The sequence below is a fragment of the Homalodisca vitripennis genome, chromosome 6, assembly GCF_021130785.1.
Source record: "Homalodisca vitripennis isolate AUS2020 chromosome 6, UT_GWSS_2.1, whole genome shotgun sequence".
NCBI lineage: Eukaryota > Metazoa > Arthropoda > Insecta > Hemiptera > Cicadellidae > Homalodisca > Homalodisca vitripennis.
In genome coordinates, this window is record NC_060212.1 from 158,458,772 (window position 1) to 158,480,635 (window position 21,864).

General features: G+C 33.5%; 1 long non-coding RNA gene across 1 annotated transcript in view; it reads left to right on the plus strand.

The window, feature by feature from the left end:
* The first annotated feature begins 8,493 nt into the window (after positions 1-8,493).
* LOC124365088 overlaps positions 8,494-21,864 on the plus strand; it is a 317,158-nt gene continuing 303,787 nt past the window's right edge. Inside the window, exon 1 of the long non-coding RNA XR_006922701.1 lies at positions 8,494-8,889. This is a non-coding gene — a long non-coding RNA (uncharacterized LOC124365088). The remainder of the gene's footprint in view (positions 8,890-21,864) is intronic.

Genomic DNA, 21,864 nt, shown 5'->3' on the forward strand with positions numbered 1-21,864 from the left:
AGAATATTTTGTTATAAATTTAGGATCATTTTGGAATATTTGTAACCTTTTTAGGTTGTCTGAGCTGCCGGTTAAAACGTTTTTTAGGGTATCCCCTGTTAGTAAGAGCTTTGATAAATTTGCTTTTGTAAAATTTGAAATCGTGTTTGTACATAATTTGGCTTAATGGAAAGACTTTTGGTTATGGAGTTTTTGACATGATTTGGATGGCAGGTACTACTGTAACGTAGAAATTCATTTTGTTAGTACTCTTACCATGTGTTTTCGTTTTTAAAACGTGATTTTGTAGAAAAACTTCAACATCCAAAAAATATAGATTTTGTGATTAATATTCCAATTAAAGTTTAGACATAAACAGTTATTATGATTGTCAAGAAAATGATAAGGATTCCATATAATCCATGATGCCAGTCATAAAATATGTCGTCCATAAATCTGAGACATAACAGAAGAAGGAAATTTTGAGTTTTAAGAAAATTATGTTCTACAGATCCCATATAAAGGTTGGCGTATGATAGGGCCATAACATAACAAAAACACTTTCAAGTGTTGTGAATTGTGAGTGCTATGAGTTGTTCCTTCAAATAATCAAATAATTGTTGTAAAACAATTTTGTGATCCATACAGTCAAAGGCGTTTGTAAAGTCTAGAAATACACCAACTGTAGGATTATTTTTTTCCAAGCCATCAGCAATAGCAGTTTTATTATTGCTTCAGTAGTAGAGAGACCTTCACGAAATACAAATTGGTTTTTGAGAGCAAGTTTTCTTTATATAGATTGTATTTTAATTTGATCCCTTTACAATAAAATTTGCTAAATACAAGTAATAAAGAAACAGGTCTTTAGTTTCTTGTAGCATTTGGGTATTTTTATATACAGGTACAAATCTAGCATACTTAAGCAAATTCGAAAAAAAACTACTGTTTCAAATGAAGAATTGATTAATTTTGACAAAGGATTAAAAATATTAGATGAACACTGTTTGCCCAACTAAATAGAAATCCCCAGAAAGTCTTGAAAATTATTTTGATTTGAATGTATTTACAACAAAATTCAATTCGTTTGGAGAGGTGAGTGACAACGCAATGGATGATAAAAGGCAAATATAAATGTTAGAATGTTTCTTAAAATGAGATCTCAATGACAACATTAGAAAAAAAACTTTTAAAAGCATTTGAAATTTCTGTGAAGTTTTTAACTACTTTTCCATTTATTTAAATGTATAAGTTTTCTCCTGTTTATTTATTTTTAGAAAAATGCCGTTTTCGATATATCGCCTGTTGCACAAAGTTCTTTTATTCACATTTTACAATATTAATGCTCGAATGACGCGACTATATATCAATTTATAATTTGTATAGTAACTATTTACTTCAAGACTATTTGAAAGCATAGCATGTATATTATATAACTTTCAAATACTTTCGTGAAATTAAAATACCTTTTGCTGTCCACAAGTTTTTTACAGAAGTTTAGTTTTTTGCAACGTGTTTAAAGGGCAACAAATATTTAAATGATTTTGAAAACATTCAATAAATAATCTGTATTTTTGGTCTGTCATGTGTGCAATCTAGGAAATCCCAATTTTGTTTTTAAAGACGACAATTGAAATGAACAAGATTTTGTTGTCTCAGTTGCCTAACAGTTTTTACATCTGGGTGTTTTACTTTCAGACCCCACTCATGTATAATTACTGATTGAGCGTCATGATCACGAAAGGTGCAGTAATTAAAACAGAAACATCGGTATTAGTTAAATTCGATACAACGTTAGTAATGACAGTGTACGGCATGTTACACGAGTCAGTGAATATATACAGACCATTTTGTTTAAAGATTTCTAATACATTTTTAAATTGTCTAGTTTTAATCTTATCGATGTATAAAACTTAAAGTCCACAATCATAATTAAGCCTAGTTTTCTTTTAACATTATTTTATTTAAAAGCTTTTACATTCTATAAAGAATGTATTGATATTTCTATTTTGGGACCTGTATAGACCAATAATAAATTTTTTTTGTTATTACTGTCGTAAACATACATGATAGCTAATTCAAAATCTCTATCAATACAATCACATAATATACATGGCATATACATTATTGAATATATTTTTTTTTTACAAAAATTGCGAACATTGCATGAAATTAAGACATACTAAATATTAACTAGTATCAATAAAAGAGTGTTCTATATTTTATACATTAAAGAGCGTAAAATTCGAGAAATCTCAGAGATAGGCCTACAATTGTAAGGAACAAAAAAGGAAAGAAATACATTACTTAATTGGCATTTTATTTACTTAGTTTTGACTTATTATACTTATATGCTTGTAATATCAACTTACAAATTAGATTATTGTAATGTAATTGTAATTATTGAATAAGTTTTGTTTTTATGCCGTTTGAGAACAACTCAGAGGTTAACTAGTAAATAAAAGAATAGATAAAACAGTAGCTTCTTTCCAACACTGGTAACAGCAGAATCCGACGCCTGACTTAGTACTATCATGTACGGGATATAGTGGAATACTAGCAAATTTTGTTGGCTGTTCTAAATTACAAGTCTTAATGACACTTATAAATTTAAATTGTGTCCGTAACTAATTAACTAATCATAAACTGTATTCTGTTAAAGTGGTATTAGTCACTAGAGTCTGATTACGATTATAAAATGTCTTAAAAAGGCTCTGTAGAAAATGTAAAGTAAGGTTATCACCGAAGGAATGTTTTCTAATTGGCTGAAATCTTTCAACTTTGCGGTTTGGTGTAAGCGAATTGAGAACATTGTTAGGCAACAGTGCAGACAGAAACACACTGCGCCGCTATCTGACAGGAAGACAGGAATAAACTACCCTGACGAGCTGATGCTGCTTACTCGTCGACGCAGTTTATCTCGGCTGAAGGATAAAATATCTGGGACACGTTTATTTAATGATTGCGCAATTTAAAAATATTATTTATAGTTAACGGTAATAAATTTAATAACAATACACGCAAACGTAATATCGGTAGTGAATTGTTTGCTACTCCTAGATACCAGAGGGGAGGCCAGACGAATCGTATAAATGTCAACAAATTAATAGTTTTCCTCCGATTTCAGTGGGTCCGACGGAGAGTAGATTTGGGCTGTTAGTCTGAGAATCAAACCAGCGGAACACCTGTGAAGCCAGGAAAGGGAGAGATATTGAAAGAAACCTCCAGATGGGAGATATAAACTGGTGGGTTTATTGTTATCCACCGCCTTTGGAAACTAAGATGCCAAGAGTCGCTTGGTTGGAAGGGCATGGCTATTTCAACCGTATCTTCTTTCCGATTTTAATTCTACTCCTTACTTGGAGAACCAAACACCTAATTTTATCAGGAATGCCTGATAGTATAATATCTACCTCGAAAAGTTCAATCTTTCTTTAGCCTCATGGTTCAACCCAATCCAAGATACTTCTTCCCTCCATACAAGGGTACAGGAGAGGAGAGAGGAATAAAAAACATTATGACTCCCAGTCTCATAGTGGCAGATACATTGTTACTCTATCTGGCAATCTTCACTGGTATGAAACCAACCAACATCCCGATGTAGACAACTGAGTACTTAGGCTCATAACCGGGATGAATGGCCCTTTCAAGTGGGTGTAATTTTCGCGTCAAGGTCTTGATCAATTGTTTAAGTTTGCGATATATCATATCTATGATACCTAGGAAAGCAATCAGAATGGCATGACGACGAAGAATCTCTGAACATTCCGTGTGTATGTAGCAGCTAAGAAAGGTGCAGTATTTCCATAGATTAATGATAACCAAAGTTGAACCGTGTTGCAGAAACAAGAAGCAAGATACTCGCTAGCAATGGAAGTTTTCATACGCTTTAGGTGACTATTATATAAATACTATTATAGAAATAGAGTGGAAATAGTATTTTCCTCTCTATTTCTCTTCTTAAAAAAAATTAAACAGTTGGGATGCACACGTCGATTTGTTTTGAGTGAAATAATAAATCCACCATAAAACACTTTAATTTAAGTACTAATTATTCATCAAAGTCATTATTTGTTAATTAACTAAAGTTTAAGTAAATTATTTGGTAATTAAGAAAATAAAAATTGTTCATATAAACGAAAACAAAACTCCACTTTCTGGAATTATACGCTTTGGTAGGATTTATTAAGACATTAGAATATGACAATGGACACAACAGCAAGTACGGAAGTAAGAGTCAGTTTTGGGTGAGGAAGTGAACTAAGGGTAGACCAGCATGGCAGCATGCACCTGATGGCTGATCTGATGGCCTCGCCGCGTCGTGCCATTGTGCCAGCCAACTAGATAAGAAAGGGGTGGCGGCGTGGCGGATGGCGGGGGTGAGCGGGGGTGCGTTCTTGAATCATCACAATAGCGCTATTCAATGCTTAATCTCGTCCCGATCCTGACTGTATTGTCCTCGATATAGAAAAGCTTTTGGAACGCTAGGCATCATCAATAGCACAGTGTTACAATACAATCGCGATAATGTAGCGGGGAGAGGGGTAAGGTGGGGAGGAGGGGTGGCTGTCTCACTCAATAAACACCGTCACTCTTTCACTCACATTTTGTTGAGAGTCGAGAGCCACGGGAATTATTTTAGTCACGTGCTACTACCCCCCCCCCCCCCTCATCCTCACAAAAATCCAAAAACCTACCTGTGACTCATCTATTTGGGTCACCGTGTCTATATAGATGTTTGGGTAGATGTCACCAATAAATACTATTGTCCATTAAACACAGAGGGATAAAGTGAGCTTTCAATACATTTCTGATTTCATAGGTTAATTTTTAAGCCAATATTCAACTGCAAATAAAGAAATACAACTTTGTCTTTGATAATTATCATATATTTTGTATTTCATGAAGTGTGGTTTTCTTATCTTGACCTATATAGATTGTGCATTAAATAACATGAACATTAAAAGTATTTAAAGCAATTTTTCGAAAAGTATAGGCTACAGTTACTTTGTGAAATTTGTCAAAGTGAAGGAAATAACTGACTAGTCACACTCGTTGACCAACTAGAATATCACTGCCATTAATTAACGAGTGATTTTGACATAAAATATGAATTTTGTTACTAACTCTTGTATTTTCACAGCTCTTTTTCAACTCATATTCTTTCTTTGAAACCATATCTGTTACATTACGCACTACCTGATGAGAGATCATATATGCCTAGAAAAACTTGTGTTTCCGTTTTGTAAATACAACAGTAGCAAATGCTTTAAAAATCATGCCGTTATTTAGTCATACGTAATGAAATAAGAAATTGCATGAAGAATGCTCACTAAGACGAAAGTAAGAGGCGAAATTTGGATGCGTAGCTAAAAGAGAGTACACCGGGACTACTACATCTTCACCCTCACTTCACCCCGGCAACTCTGCCACACTGATAAGCTATCAGGGTAAGCGTCATTTGTTCTTCCGGAACATCAAGCAACCGCATCTTGCAGTCTCGTCGTCCTTGACAATTTCCAAATTTGATCAGCGAGTTTAGATTTTTGTGTTTTATCACGGCAAGTGCGTAATTCTGATTAAAACTGTACGTATCTTGCAATTTAAATCGTTAAACTCTACATTGCTTGTAAATCGTAACAAAAATAACAAAACGAAAATAAGGTGGGTTTTTTCTTTTTGGGATTCACTCCATTGAGCCTTAACTTAGTCACCAATATCAACTTTTGAAAAATTTACCATGAGGAAATTGCAGAAGCAGGAGTCGCTTATGGGTTCGAACAAATCCCAGGGCCAGCTTCTTGCTTGACATTTACATATTTCATAGGAACAGGTAAGAATGAGTAAGTAAGCAGGTATACAGTTGTCTCTAAGATAATGATTCTGTTATGTCTAGTATATTATGCCGCAGTACTCTGGAACCTTATGGACGTAGTAACCGCATAATATAAGTGGCAGTGTCAAATATAAAGAAATAAAACAGCGTAATTTAGTTAGTAACACTGTATTTTAAAATTAGTTTTCTAGAGAAAGAAATATTCAAGCAAACGTAACTTTAAGTCTCGGTAAAATAATAGGAAATAAACCGACTTGAAAAAGAAAATTGATTCTTGGTAAGGTCAACAAACATTTACGAAATCAATATAAAATACAATGTTCGCAAACAAAGTCAGATTGAAAATATTTGAAACCGGTGCCCTTCTTCGGGAAATGAAAAGAAACTACCTAGTTAACCTTCAGATGTAATTACGCAAATTTATTAACAAAAACGCATTAAAGCCTAACAAAAATAGTAGCTTTTAATTTAAATTAATTGAAGTTTAGGCTAATGTATGTACAAACTACATGTATTCACTCTTCTTACTTAGTTGAAACCATTTGGTAAGATATATGGTAACATGAGTGGTAATTACGTTATATTTATATAACTATATTTATATAACTTTTGAAAGTAGAGTTCAAAGATAAATTGAAAGCATAGAGAATTTTAATATCAAATGAAAGGTACTGAAATGTGGTAAATATGTAATATAGTAATAGACATATGACACATCCGCTGATTTGAGAAAGATTAATTTTTGACCGTAAAAATTGCAACTATCAAATGGTTTTAACTATTTAAACTAATTGGGTTAAAAATGAATAGTCCAGTCTTTCTACTTATTATTCGGTGTAATTATCCCTAACATGGGTCAGTAAGTGTTGATGTGGTATTCTACGCAACATGACTTCGTCCACATAAAAATACTCGACACTCGTGTTACTCAAGCATCATGAGTCTCAAAACAGTGATTTTTGCAGTTGAGAGTTCCGTAAAGAGTTTTAAAGATTGCCCAATCCTATTTAGCTTAATTTTGTCAGTCCTCATGGGTCACTTACCTTTATCAAACTGAATAAGTGGAGGAATTGGTACTGTACAAAGTTTGACAGTACTGATAAGAAGTTCTATGGTAAAAAACAGGATTTTAACGTGCGCTTTCTCTAATATCTAAAGTCTAACGCCTTAGACCGTGTAGCAATCTCCAGCTACCAGGCCTATTAGTACAGTAAGCTGTGAATTAAGTATTCATATTGTCCGTGATATTGTCCGTGTAAATTCACGTTGTCGGTGAATTAAGAATTGAAGTACCCATCGACTTTATGTTGGAGTACAAAAGCGTTGCAGGGATAAAGACTTCTTGCTATGACAAATGTGAGTCAGTTCAGGAACATTTCGCCTGTGATGATCCTGAACTTCAAGGTCTGGGTTGTACAATAAATTGGGATGGGGTGTGAATTTGGGGTTTCCCCCAATGACTGACCTAAGGTAAGCTTGGAGTTAGCATGTCACCGACAAATTTGTTGTTTGAGATTTTGGGGCTGGTGCTGCGAAATGATATGGTTTGATGAGGTGTGAATTTCTTCCTGGCTGTTGCTGAATTCAAGTATGGTTAAAGACATCTAACCATAGACCAAGCAACGAATCCGATATAACGCTCAGCCATTTACAGGCAGGATGCGAATACTTGTAATAATTAGTGATGGTAGTAATAGCATATACAGTATAGTTGTCGTACCATTGATAGTACTTTGTCAATCACTGAGCTATCCTAATTAGGATTACGGTGTAGGTACTAATAAAGATTTGCGAGTTTTGTAATACTACAAACAACATTTTGGTTGTGATTATTGTTCACATTAATGCGGTATAGGGTCTTGAACATAATCTAATTACTGATCACAAAGGCGTAGGTATTTTATTTTATTCACAATCATTAATATACTCGTAAAATACAACACTCTAATCAATACCGACTTATGATTCATACTGTAATTTATCTATAAATAGCTCTCTGACGTAACTAGATATTAAAGAATCCCAAAAAAGCTACTTTCTCTGAACTTTCGTCTAGTTTGCTCTCTGCTGTTTTACAATTATACTGAATTAATCTGAGCTTATTTTCACTATCACTGTTATTTCATTTGAGTTTTGTTTTTCTTGTCGAAATTGCGATCACCATTTCGTTTCTCAACACTCATTGCTGGAGTGGAACCCTGTTGAAGTTCTATCAGCTGTTTGTCCTTACAATCTGTTCGGCCCTTTGACCCAACATACATTTCCGTCATGCAGTTTCGAATCATGATTATTTCAAAATAACTACTGTGATTGACAAACAAAAAATTCATCTGTATGATATTTATTAACTGTTCTGTTTTCATCCTACTTCGAAGTCCCTGGTTGAAACAATATAAACAACAGTTTCCTTTTCTACGAATACAACAATGATCGTTCTTTAGTGAGTCTGACTGACGGGGGACTTTCGAGTCTCAGAGTTTGACAGTTAATTTGTCGTTTACTAATGGTGGCCTGTTTAGAAAATATTGTTGGGCCAACGTAAACGTAAATATTATTGAAACTTTCGAAGTTTCGTTGTGGAGTGACCAGTACAGCGCGACTTGATGCGGTGGGAGGGGCAGGAGGCGGTAGGAGGGGGTTGGCGGGAGATCTGACAATCTCTTGACAGTCGGTTTAGAGCCGCCGCGTTGGCTGTGTCAGCTGTTGTGTCGCCCTGTACCTCACCGTTGTGATAAGTGTTCAGTTATCACTCATTTTTAGGTTATGTTCAGTTACTGTAACATTTAGTTTAGTAAATCAAACATATTATTATTTGTGATACGTTTGTAAACTTTGGATACATTTGAAGTTTTCAACAAAGTTTTGTTTTCAAAATGTTTGTGATAATTTTCCAAAAAGCCGAACTGGATTAAAATGAAAATTGAATTGTGTTTTTTGTGTTCATTTCATTTATGTTTTTTGTGTTCCATAAATATTTACAAGTGAGGAATTGAGTGAAGTGAAACCATGTGGGAGATTGCTTTGTGTTTTGTTTACCTGGATTATTTATACACGCTCAGCTTGGATTGTAGTTGAAGGTAAGTAACTTTATTGAAATAGTTTATCAGTATTTTAGGCATGTTAAAAGTGAAGACATGAGGAACGTGGTTTTCTGTCACTGAAACAAGCAAACAAGGAATTAATTTATTGTAAATGCAATGTTAAATAATAATATCGTTAAGCCAATATCTTACTACCAACTGGAGAAACTCGAGTTACACGCGTTCATTAGTGTAGATTAAGTGAGGTAATATAATATACAAGTGGTTATGCTAAAATTAAACACATACTCGGGATTGTTTCATGTAATTTAAGTGTATTAAATCTGGATGTAAATTTAAAATATATTTTATCAAGAACACATTTATGTATGCCTTTGCGTATTACGTACAAATTGACGTGAACTGTTTGAGGTTAACAGTAATGTTTAACAGTACTATATCAAAGAGGTAATGGTTATTCTATTGGCAATTGAAAATATGTTCTTATATAATATTCTGTGGATGTGGAAAGAGTATACATAAGTGCTCGTTTCAGGGAACATAAACATTGAGGACAACCAAGTTGAGACTGGAGTGTTTAATTCTTCTGAGTTTAGATAAAATACCAAATAGGGTTTTAAATAATTAGACAACATTTCAGTCTTTTTCACGGAGAAAAATGTTTTTATAAAAGTAAAAACTAGGGGCTGCATCGTGTATGTATTGCATTTAAAATTTAGTTTTTTTTTAGACTTAATTGCACTTACAAATTATTTTTACAATTCTTAAACTGTATATTTCACGTAGTTTGCTTTTTCTACTACAATATTTTAAAGTGATTTCACGTTTGACATGGCCGTTGCTTAAAAACAGAGCATATTACTCCAAATAAATAATTATACATACAAAATATGAGAAATATACATAATTCCATTGCTTATATTTAAAAAAAGAAATGTTAAGCATTTGTTTTTGCCTAATTATAGTTATTTAGTTAGAGATAGCACAGGTTCGACTCTTCTTTGTGACCGTTACACTTTTTATCTTATCAGTACGGTGCTGTTTGATAAGATGATTGCACATGTTTTACTGTAAGGACGAGCAGAATAAGGCTATAAAAAGAATCGGACTCTCCTCTTTAATAAAAAATAGTACAGTGTCAGTAGGTAATGTCAGTTTTATAATTCATTATTGTGTGAAAACATGTGACACAAGTTAGATACACAGTGAATAATAAATATGACTACTTTACAGTATCTAAGAAAAAACAATGCAATAAAATGACATACAATTATTTTTGCATTTTTTCTATTTTTGAGTACATACTAAATATAACTCAGCTAAGATTTACATATACATATAATATGAATATTAATATGGAGACAGAGAAAGGGTCATTTATAGCATTATCTTTATTATCTTTAAATATTATCTTTAAATGTACTGCTTACAAAGTTTTATTCTACAACTGTGCTGTTTATTAACACATAAAAATATTTAACAATACTGTAAGACTATTTGATAAACGTAAACGTTTTTATGTAAGATTATCGTTTAGGATAAAAATAATTATACGTTTATTGGTTAATCTGCTACTGATTATAAGTATATTCTTTAAGACCGACACAATTGAAGGATTCCGACAAACAATATTGTTAAAAATTATTGAAATTATATAATGTTCTTTAGCAATATATTTTTTAAGACGTAAAAAGTATACATATCTGATTTTATTATAAAGACTTGTAAATTCACAAGCGTATCTATATTATGAATGGATGTATATGGATATACAAAATATATCAAAATATTTTAATGGACCTAATGCTAGAACTGCCGTATGATTCTCATTCGTTGGAAAGAGATAAAATGTTTAAGAAATTAGCATTATTGGACGTAAATAAACCAACAGTAGATTTTCAACACATCTTGAAGCACAATAATGAGTAAATAAATCAATTCCTGCATGCCAAACTTTATGGGAGGGGGTATTAATCCTCAGTTACTTGTAATCTAAACTTTATAATTGTATTATTGAGTTTTACTAATTTTATTAGTAAGAGGTTAATATTTGAAATTGGTCTGAAGTCAAGCCGTCTTTCCTATTCGTCCACATAATGGCGGACTCAATCATGTTTCTCCATAGTAAAACTATAGCGGTTAATGGCCAATTAACATTTCTTGAATCACTGAGCAGAGCAGGTGATCCCGGAGAGGGGGGGCGGGAATTGTGAGTGGAAGGGGGGGGGCAATGGGTGAACCCGACCCCTTAAACTATTCTGACAATTGCGGTGAGGAGGAGCATAGCGCCAGTCTGGTCCTTGAATAGGCTTAATTGTGAATAGCACAGTGTCTGTGAATAGTGACGAGTTATTCAGCGCAAGAATGGATTGTACAGTGAATAGACCGTATTCCGGGTCTTCTTGAATCGCGCCGTTTAACATCATAATGGAGCGCAAGAGTTGGGCCGACATTGCATACAAGTACAGTGTGCAGCCCGGTCGGACTCTGTACTTGCTGTTTCCTTCTTCGGAGGTCTTAATGAGTCCTGCTTACAATGACTTATTTAACTTTGTGGCCTTTGAGATGTAATTTATAAATGACACTTATAAACAGGATACATGCTTGTGGTATTGGCTGAGAATGTACAGTACCTTCTATGTTTGTTGGATTACATATTCAAAATAAAATTAATTTAAGGTAAATAGCAGTAATTTTCACTCCGTATAATTTATTTCCGTGTATTCGTCAATTTAGTGAACCCCCCCCCCCAAAAAAAAAAAACTTGGAAAATCATGAGATGGATTTGTAAACCTTCTTATTTAGCATCAGCCTAATAATTAGATTTTATTAAAAATACATGAAAGTTACTAGGATAGTATAGATTATATTTAAATTTCGGTAATGACTATACAATTGTAACTAATTGACCATGATCTATAATTAATTTAGTTCGATTATTAAGACCTTTGTTTGTAGCATCCAGGGAGTAAACCGACCGTACCTCATTATTTATGCTACATTATGACAAATTAATTTAAAGTTTTTTGTGGATAGGTCCCATAAAATGGATCGATAAAGTTAAGAGCTAACTGCATTATGTAATCGCAGATTCTAATTTTCCATGAAATTAAGAAATACCAATATCGTATATTCCGTAGATCGACACAGAAAGTTACCCGAAAGTCACCAATGTAAACAGTTCATCGTCCGAAAACTAAGCATTTCTTGGATTTGTTGTATCATTGGAAAGTTGTATCATTTGTTGTATCATTGTATCATTGTATATTTGTTGTATCATTTGTTGTATCATTGTATCAATGTATCATTGGTTCATCAAACCCCACCTGGCTGTTCAATTCACTGCATCAAGCTCCATGACCTCCAACTGAAGCATCAGCAGACATACTTTTCTGTGTTCCTTTTCAAGCATAGCAGAGTTAGTAACTGGTTAGACGCGGTTTCATCGTCTTTTCACAGGATTGTCTCGCCACACAAGTCGCGTAACAGGGTCTCCCAAAAGGGACGTCATCCCTAGCTGAAAAATTTAAAACTCGTAGTGTCAACGATTCGAAATATTGTGTTAAAAATTCGTCCATAAACGTTGGATATCTGCATCCCCACACAAATCCGATTGTTTAATATTATGTTTTATGAATTTTAGTTTGAAACGACTACTTTATTCTCCACATTCCTCTAACTTGTTGCTTCTATTTCGCTTTCTGTTAATCTGCGTAATTTAATGTGCTTTAACCTCTATTATCACCCATATTTTAGTACATAATGTTTAAAAGTCCAAAGTATTTCTAGTTGCCTATCGTACAGTGTCATTGTTTATTTATTTTAATGTGGCGGCTCTGTTACATGTTTTCTTTAAAAACATAATTTTGTTGTCACCTAGAGAGCTCATAAGATGCAATGTTATATAAATAAAAATACAAAAGGCAGTTTTCGGTAACCCCTAAATCTAAGCATTTGGGCATTCCTGCTATACATCTAAAACGTTCAGTTCCATAATTGGTGAGATTTAAGTTTACGAAATCCTGCTTATCAATTTAATATACAGATCAATTATATAATAATTCACCTGAAGAATGTTTTAAACACTTTTTAAGGTAAGTGTTTGCCAGGCAAAAAGATACTTGAAACGTTAATCATAGATTTGAAAAGTATACCCTTCGTTTCAAATTAAATTTATAATAATGTCCTCTTCGACATAAAATAGCGGATTCTATGCAGAACTGTCATAAACAATGTTATAAGAAGTAATGAAAACTTTTCGAGCTGACTGAAGGACTTGCCACTACGAGTTTGACTACGGGGTGCACTGTTGGAGAGCGATGAATGGGACTTTTGTTATTTACGTAAACAAAATTTATCTTTGTTCTTTTACAAATCTCAAAGTACAACTCTTATTTTAGAAATCTGTTAAAATTTCTAAGTCGCTATATAACTATTAAATGTAGGATCATGCCACACCATGAGTCGCGCAACAGGCTTCACTGAGGCTGCAAGCAAAATACTATCCTTTAGCTCGTTTTCTTAGACTATATTGTTTCTATGTTACATGTTATAATCTAATTTGATTGTACTGAGTTTGATTATACAGATTTAACTAGAAGTTACCCGCAGCTTTGTACGCGATTTCCTGCTGAATAACAGGCACGTTATAGTCATATCCTTTTTCAATGGATTGGAATTAAAGTTAAAAAAGCAATGTTTTGGGACCAAGAAGTCGGAGAGTGACATAGGTTTTATCAATTAAATATACACATATCTCTACAACATGCCATATTTAAATGAATAGCTTCAATAATTTCAATAACAATAGAATTATTGTAGATCTGGGAAGAGGAATAGAAGTCCGTAAAAATTTTTAAAATTGAAATTGTTTGTCCTGAAAGCGTTTTTAAAATTTGAATTTGTAGTAGAACATTTTTTTAGTTATTTATTAGGTGGTAAATTAAACTTCGGCTGATATTTAATATTTTTCACATTATTTATAATTGATTGATTTTGATATTTATTTTGATGTGGGTGTTTATTTATATGTGTATTATGTTAAAGTTTAGTTATTTTATAACATTGTTTTCTATTATCTACATTTAAGTGTTGGCGATATTTATTTAGATTTGTTAATGTCTGGCATGCCATCTTTTAACAGATATACATGATATGTACGAAATGGTTTATCGTTGACTCAATAAATAAACGTGTTTAAGAAACGTGTTATTTCATATTTCATTGTTAAGGGCTTAAACATTAAAGAAAATTTCCACTGGTTGTTATTTAAAGTTTAGCTCGTAAAAAATCATTTTTGGTTCGAATAAATTATATTTCACGCGCCATAGTATTTACCTTGTTTCCACGATCAAAAAATAATATATGTATATACATACATGGTCTAGGAAGTCTACTTTATTCAAAGTGTCTACTTTCCGCCCTTGTAATTTTCTTTCGGTCTAAGTTACTCCCATAGAAAATATATACATATATAGTTCAATACAAATATACAAATATTTATATACATTGTAATATATATATATATATATATATATATATATATATATATATATATATGTATATGTAATCAGTACCATATTAGTGTTTGTTATATTTATAGGACACCGAGAAGTTGAAATACAAAATATAGTTCTTCTAGGGGTAGCAACCCTTTTCAACCCCTATGGGAATTTAATCTTTATGACAATGCTTTAGTTTTTCTATTTTAAGAAATTGTATTAAGACAATTAAAATATTTGGTGTTTATTCTATATTATAACTATAATGGTTTTACTGTTATTTGATTTTAAGTATTTTTAATCAATTATTTTGTTGTAATTAATTCTATTTATTGCCCTATTATGTGTTTAAACATATGTGCAAAATTTGGCTTCTTTAATTTAACTAATTTCAAAAATAATAATTGTTTTATAAACAATCAAAAATGGCGTCTAGCGCCTAACGAGAGATTTCTCGACCTATGTTAATATGACATTTTTGGTTTGAAATGATAAATACTATCTCCCACACAGGTTTGTGATACCCTTTTGTGAACACTCTGTATAAGTATTAACAGAACACACGTTTTACCATTGTTACATGTGTACATTAAATTTTAGATATAACGTCTGATAAATGCATTCATATATAGATTAAGTTCAGTTTAAAGTAAAAATATGGTCCCCCTAAATTATTTTTCTTCTTCTACCGAGTATTATAGTTTTACTTTTGTGGGAAATCTTATCTTATCTTGTTTTTAACAGTTTTGTGTATTTCCTTAAATTCAAATGGTTGGATTTTAGTCTTTGTAACGCGATTAGAATAAATTTAAACGCTCTGTAAACGTTCATAGTTTTGAAACTAGTAAAAATATCTTTTGGATAGTTTTAGGGTACAAATTATGTTTAGGGTAAGACATTATGCGCGATTGTTTTACTTTCGACCATAAATATTCAAGGTTTGTATATTGTATTAGTACACAAATAAGTTTCCTTTTGTACTTCAGGGTTTTATTTAAATTGATGTAGGATATTTGTTATTAATCGTGCATCTATTATAGTAATAAGACGCGTGCCATACTTACAGCTATAAAAATTTACCAGGCTTCTTTAAAACTTTAATTTAAAAAAAATTCTCTATTTATAGCTGTTTTAAAGATTATAAAAACAAAGAATAATTAAAATATAATTTATATTGGCGTTCCAATTTACAACTTTTATGTCATAGTTTGGTCTAAAATTGGAAGGGAGACGCTTCTCATTTTGAAATAAAATAAAAACGTTCATAGTGTGTAGTAATGTAGATTATTCTATAATTATTTTATATCTAATCAGTTTGATGCTCAATACTTCTATCTAAAATCGGTGTCTAAAATTGCTATTACACTTTGCGAGCTAATTTTTATTGCACTCGCTTTCATTATTTATCATGAATAAATTTAATTCGCGGAAATAACACCAACAAGTGTTTTTAATCAGCTCCTTACTCTGCATTAGTTTTTCATCAAGATGTCCTTTACGAGAAATCGTGCACCGAACTTGGCACTCTGCCGCAGTTAACACGCGTCATTACTGTCTTTGTGGCGGCGGAAAGTTGTCCTGCCTCGCCGGAAAACTCGGCACAGAGCTCTGTACAAGGAGACAAGACATCCTCTAGCGAGCTGCCGAGTTCCTAAGTGAAGCCAAGTCGCGCACTTTGATGATAATACAATGAACCTTTTCATTAACTCGCGGCGCCACCGCGCAACCAACTTTGTTAATAAGCTGGAAAGCTCGCTTTCGGCTTCTCGCGGCTTTTTACCTCAGCCGTAACAGGGACAAAGCCGCGTTATATACGGACCCAAGACGGACGGAGCGGTAACACAGTGGGAAGACAAAAGGTCGGAATGAGCGGTGGACGCGACTTTCGCCCGTTTCCGATACACGTATTTAATGCCCGCATTGTCCGAGCTGAATATGTTTATATTGTCTAGTGGCCTTATTGTTCGGCTTTTGTCGAGCGAGCGCTCTGCCAATGCGATGGACATAATGCCACCTCATTATATTCCATTATTCACCACTGCCCTTTCAAATGGTCCGTTCTTTTCGCCGCGTTCGTGCTTAGAGAAATCTCTGTGGCTGTGACTGTGATAAAATACTCACCACTATGACAGTTCTTCTATACTTTCATTGGATGAAATGGTTAGATATGAGTGTTTTACGCTCAAAATTTGTTTAACTTGTTAGTTACTACAATAAATCGGCCTGTTTCAAAAACTAATCAGACATGTTCCTAATTAACATATTAATAACATACTTAATTATACACATACAATATAAGTTACAAACCAAGTTTTACCACCAAAATCAAACTCCTAAATTATAATAATTATTGCTAAGCAAAAAGGAAGAATACGTTTAACATGCAGTTTGTCCGAAAGCAATTTGTATTCTATCTCCTACCCAGCTACGGACAATCTAGCAATTTTGAAGGATAAAACACTAAAAAACCCAAAAAGTCCCTAAAATAAGACTGAAATCTAATTGAAAAAATGAATGAAATATTCTGTCCTAAGAATGATATCAAGACTATAATGAAATAGGGACGTTTAAGCAATTTTCATTTTTAACAATTTTTCCCTTCCAACTATTGATTAGTATACGATAAAAGAGTAGATGAAAAATACTAGAAACATTCAGTTGCTCTTATAAAATTTACAAATTTGCACATACACCCCTATTCCATTAATTCACTAAGATTTTCAATATTATCTAGATACAAAATATTACAATATTAATACGATAAAAATAGATGCATAATTAAACTGCAAGGTAATGAATTTTACTATTTTGGTATTCAAAAGTTATTCGCTAAAGTTTTTTTATGGAATTGTGATTTTGAGTGTTTGGTCAGAACTGTAGTGGTTTCTGGGCTATTTTGGGTTTCCACCAAACCGTTTTTAACTTCTGAATCTGAGGCATAGAACCCCGATATGTTAGAATGACAAAAAGCCGTACTACCCCCAGTTGCTGCATTTTAGAATATGATTGGTTTAATAGTACTTTCACAATTTCTATTAAATAATTTACTGCAATTGTTTTACTACCCTATCAAACCAGAAATCGTAAATGGATTTCATAACAATAGAGTCAACCGCATAAGGAAAACAATTATTTCGCTCTCAAAGTAAAACATTGGTTTAGTTTGTGATGTTAATTTCACAAGGATTATACTCAGTACTGACGATAGTATTTAGTTAATTATTTAATTATAGATTACATTGTTTGTAAAAACTAAGATCTTGTGGATGGCTAATTGTCTGAGTGACAAATGTAGGCATGAGGAATATTAATAGTGAAATCGATTTTTGACAATTTTGAAGTTACGGTTTAAAACCCGATTTTTAAGCCATAACTTTTGGGAAGATCGTTTAGAGATGCATTAAGTTTCCTCATACGGAACATGCTATTGACCGATGCTATATTGTCAGTTATAAGTTTCGATATTAGTTCCAGTTTCTGAATTATAACGGTCGACTTGTAACATTTTATTTTATAATATGTTATAAAACAAAAAGGGAGTACAATAAACAATAAACGAAACAAGCTTTGCTGACGTTGCAAGCAAATGTTCAAGTTTATAGCTCATTTCATTAAGCTAAATGTGTTTTTATATCACATTTTAGATGTTGTTTGTTTATACTGTTTGTTTACAGATTTATTTATTCCAGATTTTCTCGGCACCATAGTAGTTATCCATATGACCAATATAAATATTTTCGCTAAGGCTTAGCCAAATGCTAAGGATTTATTTGCACCATCATCGGACTCAGTGTTGCTTATATAGAAATTACCCTTCAAGCAAATTTTCAAAACTTTACGTCAATTCGCTTTTGAGATATCGTACGGACAGAGTAAAAGAGTCTTTTCCAGCCCTCGAGTGATAAACTTCGATAACGCTCAGTCAACAGTATCTAGTTTCCTATAGTCTTACTGTTTTTCTAAAATAACAACGAAACAATTTACAGAACTGAATGCGCAAAACATTTTATTTTTGTTTATTTTTATAATTGAAACCTATGACTGTTGTATTTAATAAGATTGTTTCTTTACTCCTGTTTTTTTGCAGACATCTTTTGATTTCTGAAGTATTTAGTGCAATTGCAATTAATATACACATCTAAATTATATACAAAATTGCGATTAGGATTGAATTAGCATGACGTTTGGTTTGATAGGTATCGTTTTTGGTAAAACTTTACAAACCAATTGTTGCGTTACCAACATTCATTGATCCGCCGTAGAAGACATACAGACAACAAAGCGTGTAAAGTCACTATTGTCTGTCACAAACCTAAGCATAAATTAATCCGTTTGGTAACATTGCTGCAAAATAATACGGGACGTTTATATTAATTTTTAACAACATACTCGTACTTAATAGAAATGGGGAGTAGTGCAGGACTGAGTTGATAGCATGGCCCTGGAACTCATAATACTGATTGGTTAACACGAACCCCATCACGTGGTCCGTTAATCACCCAAATCTATGGAAATTTTGTGATCTTATTCCATGTAAATAATTTCATTTGGCTATCTCAGAAAACGATAAGTATTATTTCACAAAAACATGAATCCTAATCTGCGAAATAAGATGTCCATGTTGGACTAAAATCTGCGATAAGTGCATTTAAATGACGAAAAGATCAAGTCAGTTTCTTTGCTTTAAAATTTATTGTTTCTTCAAAGTCGAAATAGTTTCTTGGTAGCATTTGAAACATGCAAATGTGCAGAACTTGCTGTCAGAGGTAAATGTGTGTATGTAATACACAGGTAGTTATATTTTTAAGAGCATTTCAGGCATACAAGATTCTACGTCACTTTTCAACGGCTTCTGAGCCACGTGATAAATCTATGTTCTACAGGATGTAGAGTATTGACAATCAATGGAACGAGGTTAAAGCACGCCAGACTTCGTGTCAGCGTGGGAGGCGTTACGTTAGTCCCTAGCTTGGGAAGTGACTCCCAAATGACCGATGTTCACCATTTTCAATTTAGATATAGAGGTAGTAGAGATGGAGATTCAGTCCAAATTTCAAAGCTCCAAGTTAACTCGATCGTAAGTTATCGTGCGTATGCGTCCCGGCTTGTCATCCCAGGGACTGGGGTTCGAGTCCCGGTTTGGGAATGGCATTTTCCCATGTAACAGAACAATCATTTGAGCCTAACCCGAATTAATATGACAAACAGGTCAGGATACAGCGATCATAATATAAACAGTAAAGAAGATCTTAAGACTGCTATGAGCATCAAGAGCGATTTACATGCAAGTTTAACCGCTATAGCTAACCGTCCGCGTGAAATCGCTGCACAGAACAATGAAGTGTAAACAAAACGTCGTGTTTTATGGCTACCGCGAGTTTCTGATGTGTAAAGGAGGAGTTTTTCTGGACTCGCGGCGAGACCGCAGCCCATTGTCGGAGGATGGGCCTGTGAAACGCGGCAAATCGGTGGCAAACACCGGCCTCTGAAGCCGCCGTTTTTCTGCCGTTCAGTGGCCGTCTTCATTCACGGATCCGTCCTGACTAATTTGCGATAAGGATGACTTCCATGCAAGTAAACATAAAATGGAGCCGTTTTAACTTTATCTCCAGTTCTTTCCCATGGGAGACATTACAGTGGTGCAAACAGTGACAGCATAACAATAGAGAAAGCGTTTAAAGAATCAGGTTCATCACTGCGGTGTTGCCTAGTTGTGCAATCTCTGTAAACAAATGTTACGTAAGGAATGGCATGAAGGAATTTTACCAGACGAAATTAGGACTAATGAGCTTTTTCTAACACTTAAGCTGTGGATCAAATTGACTTCCGAACCACCACCAATGGCTGGGAATACGGGCTACCTGCAAGGGCAGGACGCTCTGCGGTCACCCATCTAAGTAGGAGCCACGGTCGACATTGCTTGATTAGGTTATCTCGCGATAACAATCGTGACTACGAGATTGGAATTTTAATTGTGTGTTAGAAGAATCATAACACACATAATCATCGTTTAGGAAGTATCATAACAGATAGGGGCATAATAAGAGAAGAGATAGGAAACAGAATATGGAAGAGTGGAAAGTTTTTCAATATGGTGAAGAAGATTGTGTGGAGTTGGAACATTGGGAAAGAATCAAAAGTATTGATGTATAAATCTTATTTCCAACCAATTTTATTATATGGAGCAGAGACGTGGACGTGGACTAAAAATGATTTAAGCATATTGCAAGCTGCAGAAATGAGATTTTTAAGAGGGATAGAGAAGACTACAAGAAGAGATAGAATAAGGAACGAAATAACCAGAGAAAGATTGAAGGTAGTTTCACTGCAAGAGGCGATGGAAAGAAGAAGAATACAGTGGATGGGGCATGTGAAGAGGATGGGAGATAATAGAATGCCTAGAATAGCACTGGAGAAGGAGGAAAGAGGAAGAAGACCAAGAGGAAGATGGGAGGACCAAGTGTGGAAAGACATAGAGAGAAGGGGACTACAGAAAATGCAGGTGGAGGAAGAGGAGACCTGGAATGACAGACAAAAGTGGAGGAGGCTGTGTACGACGACCCGTGATAACGGAAACGTCAGATGATGATGATGATGATGATGATGATGTCAGAAGAATGGTAGCCGTGTTTATCAATTTATGGCTCTGGCAATCTCAAACTCCCTATAAAACATATGTTCAAGTTGTTGGAATTAGCAGTATGCCCCATACTAGATCCGGCTATCGGATCTACTGTGATGAACTTTTACATAGAGCGATTCTCGGGAAGTTCCCATGTTACACATGGACGCTTAGATCAAATCAATCTTTAATGAAGGCATGGTTCTTCCTGGATATCGGAACCTTACAATTTATTTAAGATTTCGGTGTTCGTACAATTATCGAATAGAAAAATATTAAACTGTATAATAATATTTTAAGAAACGTTTTGATACGTACTTAGAGCAAAATGAAAACAGAATTTTAGAATGTCAAGGCTATTCTCAATTATGAATATGTGTAATAACGTGGTTGTTTATATTTCATTAGGTTTCGAGATAACGGCAATCCAAAGGTTAAAACAATACAACAACACAGAATCGCTATAAGTGAATATTATTACAAAAAACTTTGTGGTCGATTCTGTCTAAGTCGATTCTGTCTGAAACAAAATTCACTTTTTTTACAACTAAACTTATATGTTTATAGAGATTAACACGTCAGTCTTTAGTATTACCATTATACCATTAGTATCATACAATTTAATCGTCTAAACTAACAATACATCTCTAGTTTGACATTGTACAACCTCCCTCCGACTAATTCAATGGAATATATTTAACGATATATGACTTGAAACAGGACATTTTTAATGAAATGTAATATAATAAATCACATAATTCAGGAATTTATATTTTTACAAATAAAAGAAACAAACATTTCTTTTAAGTCACCTTTAGGTACATAATGTAAACATTTATTATTCGCATTTTCGGCCCTTTTCTTTGTGTCTGTTTAAAATATACTCCC